This window comes from Triticum aestivum, chromosome 2B, assembly GCF_018294505.1.
Source record: "Triticum aestivum cultivar Chinese Spring chromosome 2B, IWGSC CS RefSeq v2.1, whole genome shotgun sequence".
In the NCBI taxonomy this organism is placed as follows: domain Eukaryota; kingdom Viridiplantae; phylum Streptophyta; class Magnoliopsida; order Poales; family Poaceae; genus Triticum; species Triticum aestivum.
Window position 1 is genome coordinate 56500531 of NC_057798.1, and position 7402 is coordinate 56507932.

At 52.2% G+C, this 7402-nt stretch overlaps 1 long non-coding RNA gene across 1 annotated transcript; it reads right to left on the reverse strand.

Moving 5' to 3' along the window:
• Positions 1–629: 629 nt before the first annotated feature.
• Positions 630–2798, reverse strand: LOC123040390 (uncharacterized). The gene is made up of 3 exons (XR_006418151.1): positions 2533–2798; positions 2386–2450; positions 630–890 (listed from the first exon to the last, which is right to left on the reverse strand). It is a non-coding gene; the product is annotated as an uncharacterized lncRNA (long non-coding RNA).
• Between the last annotated feature and the right edge of the window lie 4604 nt (positions 2799–7402).

Genomic DNA, 7402 nt, shown 5'->3' on the forward strand with positions numbered 1-7402 from the left:
CAGTATCATGCAAATTTTTGCAATCGCTCCACGCTGTAACTCTGATAGCCTTTTACCGAAAGTAACATCCTTTAGCATCAAAATTAGTCTCTTTCTCGAAATGAGGACACGTTCTGCCCAAGGGAATCACTGTAGTAACACTTTTTAAAGTCTTTGGATCGACATCCAGCCATCCTCCCCAACACCTCACTTTTATCACCAAAAGAGTAATAAATTCTTGTTACGATTTTGCTAAAGTTACGCACTTTCAACAATTGATCTCTGTCTAACTGAAACGACTGAAGCTTTACCATGTGCAAGTGCAAAACTTCAGTTTTTGCAAGTGCAAAACCTTAAATTTGGAAACTGAATACTTGGTATTTGTAAGCGCAAAAGCATTACATTTGCTGTATGGAAGTGCAATAAATAACTGAATTAGTATGCTCTATGTATGTGCAATAAATGAATATGCAACGTTTATTCAGCAAAAGAACTTTTACATTGTTTTTTTTTTCACAAATACACAAAGCTTGCGTACCATTTTATTGATAGAAGGAGTAGAATGAGTACAACAGACGGTACCACATATTACACGAATGCAGGCAGACGTGAACATGGTGCCCGGAGCAGATAGACAAGGGATGCTCGGCCCGAAAAGGGGAACAACACAGCTAAAACCAACCAAGCCCGAACCGACAAAGCCGACCCAGCAATGAGTCCCAACATCACCAAATCTAACACCGGGGACATCGCGAGCAAGCAAGCGCCTTCAAGAAGGAACGTGACGCTGAGACGTCTTCGCCATCCGGTCTGGAGTAGCCAGACCTAGGGTTTTCCCCGAGCTCGAAGAGGGGCATAGCTGAAGGCAATGGCAACGCCTCCAAGAAGAAAAAACGACACCTGCAGTCTATCTGAAAGTATGCTATGTTTTAGTGCACAAACTCAGCCTTTGCTCAATTTATTTTGCATTGTAGGTCTGGATTTTTTTTGAGAAAGGAGGTTTGCCCCCGGCCTCTGCATCTGAACAATGCATGTAGCCATAGTATTAAAAGTCTCGAAGTAGCACAAAGTCATAGATTTATTTACAGCTGGCAAGCGGAGCAAAGAAAACATAAAAAACTCAATACGACAACCGGTATGTATAATAGGACAAGATCCCTAGACTCCTATCCTATTATGAGACCGTCAACCGAACAGGTTGAAAATAGCCCGTGCTACCATCTCCCACTGGTTGCACCCAGTAACCAAAGGCTCCCTGGAGTCCATAGGAGTGAGTAAGGACCACATACGGATCCATGCCGTAGCTCTGAAGATGACCCGCAAGAAGGTTAAAATATGTTTTCTGTTAAAAATCATATCATTCTTACAGTTCCATATAGCCCAAATAAGCGCACATATTCCAATCCGAATACGAGACATAGTGGTATGTTCTACTGAAGCTAACCACGTTCCAAATAACGATTCAATGCTAACTGAAGGAATAATGTTAAAGGCGTTTGCCAAAGTAATTTCGGGAGAGGGCAATCTATGAAAAGGTGTTGTATTGTTTCGTCATGATCACAAAAACAACATCTTGTACTGCCTACCCAACGTCGCTTTAGTAAATTATCTTTGGTGAGAATCACTTGCTTGTGGACAAACCACATGAAGATTTTAATGCGTAAGGAAATCTTAACTTTCCAAATATGTATCGATCTCGGGATTGGGCCATAATTAATTAAATCCATATACATAGATTTGACCATAAAAACTCTGTTTCTAGTTAACTTCCAGTGAAACGAATCAGGTTGGTCGGATAATTGAACATCCATCAATCTCCGTAGCAAGTGCATCCAAGTGTTCCAACGCTCCCCAACTAAAGATTGCCTAAACTGAATATTTAAGGTTACCGATTGTAATACTGTGCCGGATGATCAACTGTTCACTATTGAGCTTTGTCATAGTGGATTTTTCTGTGGTTTGGGACGTAAAAGAACAATATCAATACAGGGGCAGATCCAGGAGTTTACTTTGGGTGTTCAATTTTTTTTGCGCTAATAGCGATTTCCCCGTATCAGCCTATTGTTATTCTACAAATTTTCATTTGGTAATTTCTTTTACTAATGAACGCAATCAGGACTGTGACATGTACTATATCTCTCTAAAGAAAAATGGTACACCTACGGGCAGTGGCGGAGCCAAGATTGGAGCAAGCCCCGGGCCTAAGTTTTTTTTGCTATTTTTTTGGCCGGGAGGAAAAAAAATTAACGTCCATAAGGCCTGCAGCTACCTCAAAATATACCCTATACAAAATATGGCTCAATTGCACAAAAATTTGAGAATTTAAACTCAATACTTAACGATACAACAAAATAGATGAAAACATGACAAAAACTAAGAAGTACAGTGCATGGTAAAAAATAGTACCAAATCAGTGATTTGCATCATCAGTGACTCGCATAACCTCATCAACGGTGGAGACTAGCAAACACCTTCAAGACATAAAAAAAATCGTAAGAAAAGGCAGAAACATCAATTGAAACAATTATTATTGATACAAATCTAAAAGGTTACCGGTTCGACGAGGCAAAAGCCCTTTACGAGTCCAGTCTATTCATCTTCTTTTTCTACAATATATGAAATGAAATTGGCAATTACATCAATTTGAATCCAACAATACCCTAGATATATGACTAGATGCATACACACACATATTATTTCAATTAAATTTCAGTTCGAAGCAGTTTATACACTGATATATGTAGAACATGGTACAAGACTACAAGTGAAAATGATCAGGGGAAACAGAAAAAACATCAAAGAAAATTAAAAAAATACAAGGTGCGGCAGCGGCAGCGAAGGCAGAAGGCAGCAGGGGATGGCACGCCACACGGGCGAATAACGCACAGTAGAGGAGGGCAGCGGCTGGGGACCCGGGAGGCAAACGGCGGCGCCGCGCGAGCGATTGAATCTCGACTCTGGAGATTGATCATCCGATGCGTGCGACTCGGCGGTGGCCGCGCGAGCGCTGCGTTTCCTTTTTTCTTTTTAGAAAGAGAAAAATTTATCATAGGTCACAAAACTTGAGCCGACTGACATTTAGGGCATCTCCAGCCGCGCCCCAGGAAGGCCTCCCCAGGCGTTTTTTTCGCGCCGGCGCCGAAAAAACGGCCCAGTCGCGCCCCCAGAACGCCGAAAATTGTCGGTTCGGACCTTTTTTCCGCCCGGCGGTCACAGGCCGAACCCGGCGCGCTGGGGAGCCATTCCGTCTGGGAGTTTGACAACTACTTCAAGTGCAAGATGGATTGCACTGGCGCTCTTGTATTCACCTTCATCCAGAAGTGCACGACAGCGATGAGGATGCTTGCATATGGAGCTCCCGGTGATTCACTCAACGACTATGGACGCATGGCCGAGTCCACCAGCATAGAGTGTTTCTACAAGTTCTGCCGGGCAGTGGTGGCAGTGTTTGGGCCACAATACTTGAGAACACCCAATGCGGAAGACACTGCTCGGATCCTAGCCCAGAATGCAGCAAGAGGATTTCCTGGGATGCTTGGAAGCATCGACTGCATGCATTGGCAATGGAAGAACTTCCCATTTGGTTGGCAGGGGATGTACAAAGGCGCCAAAGGCGGTTGCAGTGTGGTGCTTGAAGCGGTAGCCACACAGGACCTCTGGATTTGGCACTACTTCTTTGGTATGCCAGGAACTCACAATGACATCAACGTGTTGCAGTGCTCTCCTGTTTTTGCCAAGCTCGTTGAGGGTCATTCTCCTCCGGTGAACTTCGAGATCAATGGGCACCAATACAACAAGGGGTACTATCTAGCTGACGGCATCTATCCGAGATGGTCGACATTTGTAAAGACGATCTCAAACCCTGTGGCAGGAGGCAAGAACGCCTGGTTTGTGAAGGTTCAGGAGGCTTGCAGGAAGGATGACGAGCGGGCATTTGGTGTGCTCCAATCTCGATTCGTTGTTGTTCGGTACCCCGCTCAGACCTGGTCGAAAGATCAAATGTGGGATATCATGACTTGCTGTGTCATCTTGCACAACATGATCATCGAGAGCGAGCAAGAAGACCCAGTGTTTGACACTGAACCATACTACAGGCAGGGTCCTCTAGCCGAAGTTGATCACCAGCTACCCGCAACTTGGACTGCCTATCTCAGTATGCGTCAGGAGATCCGAGACCCACAGGTGCATCATCAACTGCAGAAAGATCTGATTGAGCACCTATGGAGGCTCAAGGGGGACGCCGCGTGATGAAATACGAGTTTTTATTTGTTGAACTATATAATTTGTATTGAACTATTTGTTGTTGTAGTATTTTGTTGAAGTATTTAATTTTTCTGTGATGAAATATGTGATAAGGAATAATTGTGTTGATAATTGAACGCCGAGACACGGCGAAACCACGCCGATTATGGGCCTATTCTCGCCCATATGGGCCGTTTATTCGCCGAAATTGGGCTGCAAAGTGGGCCAATTTCGGCGCCTGGGGCGAGCTGGGGGCGACGACTGGGCGCAAAACCGCCCCCAGCGCCGAGTGTATCGCCGGCTCGCCCCCAGGGGGCGATTTGTATGCTCCTGGGGGGCCAACGGCTGGAGATGCCCTAAGGGCATCTCCAGCCGCGCCCCCAACAGGCCCTCCCCAGGCGATTTTGCCGCGCCGGCGCCATAAAAAGGCCCCAGTCGCGCCCCCAGAAGCCCGTTTTTCGCCGGCTCGGGCCAAAACTGGTGCCGGCGGACCCAGGCCGAACCCGGCGCCCTGGGGGGCACTTGGGGAGACGGCGCAAGCGAAAAAGGCGCGTGGGCCCGCCCTGGAAGCGACCCGAGGGTCTTTTCCCGCCGTTTCTTGACACTTTTTCCTCGCATCTCTCCCGCTCGCTCGCCTTCATCCCGCCATTCTATCCCTTTCTCCCGCCAAACCCCCTCCCGCTCGCCGCGAAGAAGCACGCCATGCCGCCGAAGAAGTACGCCATGCCGCGCGTGGCGGCAACCGCGACTGGCGCCGTGGTCCAGTCGAAGTAGAGGAAGCCGAGGGCGCCGCCATCGAAGCCACCGGGCCTGTCGAACACCGAGTGGAGGGTGGAAGTTCAGCGGCGCGAAGCGGTCACCGCCGACAGGCGGAACAGGGCCATAGCCAAGAAGGCCCGCGACAACGCGGCGCGCGCGGCGGCGTCTTCCTCATCGGTCGACCAGGCGGGGATGAATCCGCCCGTCATCAGCCACGCCCAGTACGCGCCCTGGGGACAGCAAGGCGCCGGATCTCCATGGGGTTCATCGTCGCCCGGCTACGCCGACGGCGACGCGCACGGCGGCTTCAACCCAAACGTGACCTTCCCTCATGGTCACCCCGCTACGCGCACGCCCTCGCCCGCCTTCGTCAGCGTGCAGTACCCTTCATACAACTACTCGCCGCCCGCCTCCTACGCGTCCACACCGACGCCCCATAACTACCGCGGACCGCTACCCTTCTCGCACCTCGGCGACGCCGACGACACGAGAGCCGACATGGAGGACATCTTCGCGACAGGATCGACCGCGGCCGCCGAGTCTCCCGGGTTCGCCACCCAGGACGAGGTAGTGGACCTCAGCGGCGACATGGAGGCCGAGCTCGGCTACGTCTACGGCGACGACGCCCAGGAACCCGAGGAGGAGGAGGAGGAGGAGGAGGAGGAGGAGGAGGAACCGGCTCCTATTCCGACGAAGGGGCGCTAGAAGAAGAAGAAGCGGGCTGCTAGGTCAGGCAAACCGCGCATCAAGTGGACGTCCAAGGAGGAGGAATGCCTCGCCGAAGCATGGAAAGTCGCCTGCCTCGACCCGACCACCGGCGCGAACCAGAGCTTGGACACATACTGGGACTGCATCAAGGCCGAGTTCGACGAGCGGAAGCTCGTCGACCCCTACTTCAAAGGCGTGTACATGCAGCGCGGCTCCAAGGCGATGGAGAACCATTGGGGGCGTATCCAGTTGGCGTGCAACGAATGGCATGGAATCATCTAGGAGGTCGCGGCTCGCCTGGAGAGCGGCGTCAGCATTGAGGATCAGGTACGCACGCCGTTCGCCCGCATATCTTCGTCCCCTACACCCGCCGCGCCGCCAACTGTTTGTCTCTCCGTGCAGCTACTGCGTATGTTCGCCATGTATTGGGGCGACAACCAAGACGCCGACTTCAAGCACCTCCATGTCTACAAGCGCATTGACAAGTGCGATAAGTGGGCGGAAGTCCGGCGTGCCCTCGACACGGCCAAGGAGACATACAAGCCAGACGCGGTGACTCCGGGCGCGTCAGAGGGACGGCCGGACGGCCATAAGTTGGCAAAGAAGGGGAAAAGCGCCGACGCGGCAACCACGCGAGTGCAGGAGTCCATCGAGCATTGCCTCGCCGACGCCCAGGCCCGGGCCGTCCTACGCGAAGAGAAGACCGAGGCGCGGTGGTCGTCGCTTATGAAGAACAACGCCATCAAGCTCGACCTGCTCCGAATGAATGTCGCCGCGAAGAAGAGGAACACCGACATGGCTTTTCTAATGAGCGGGGCGGACATGCTCCAGAGCAACGACGAGAAGGTCAAGGCGTGGTACCTGGTGCAACGCGGCCTTATCCTGAACGAGCTGCCGACGGCAACACCGACGACGCCAATGACGCCCACGACCACACGGACGCCAAGCCCGGAAGGCGCCTCTACATCGCCGCCCAGCAGTGCCGAAGCCGCGCCGACGCAGCCCTGCGATGAAGCAGGTCCGACACCGACGAGCCCGCGCAGGCCGACTCCGCCAACGCCTGGAGCCGACCAAGTCGAGTGAATCGTTGCGCATGGCGGCCCTCTGTTTTTTGTAACGCCAGACTACGTCCGATCGCCGGATTTGCGGCGTCTTTTGAGAGCGGGAACGACCAAGTTTGAATTTCCCGCATCCTGGGGGCGGCGCGTGGGGGCGTGACTGGGAGCTAGGTCGCCCCCAGGGGCAGAACTAGCGCCGGTAGGCTCCCAGGACGCTCTGTTTAGGCGCCCTGGGGGGCCGAACGGCTGGAGATGCCCTTAAGTACCACTACTTCAAAATACCCGAACTACGGTCCATATACTTGCGCAGGGGGTTCACTTTGGTCCGTATATACGATTTGAGCTACGTATTTGCTGACTTGGCCGTGTCAGCCTTTGCCAGCTGTGCTTTGACCGCCACATGTGCAGCACCTGGTGGGTGGGGGGTTAATACTAGATGGCTAGAGTTTTTTTTGCAAATGCGCACGCACCTGGTCGGACCGCACCAGACCACACCTTTCCACCTGGTCGGACCGCACCTGGTCGGACCGCGCCAGGTCGCTCTGCCAATCCCCTCTCGCTCTCCGCTTCCTCTCCTCCGAACCCTAGCCAACTCCCGTCCGCGCCGCCGCATCCATTGTCGACGCCATCGCCCTCCGCCGCTACAGCCATTGCCG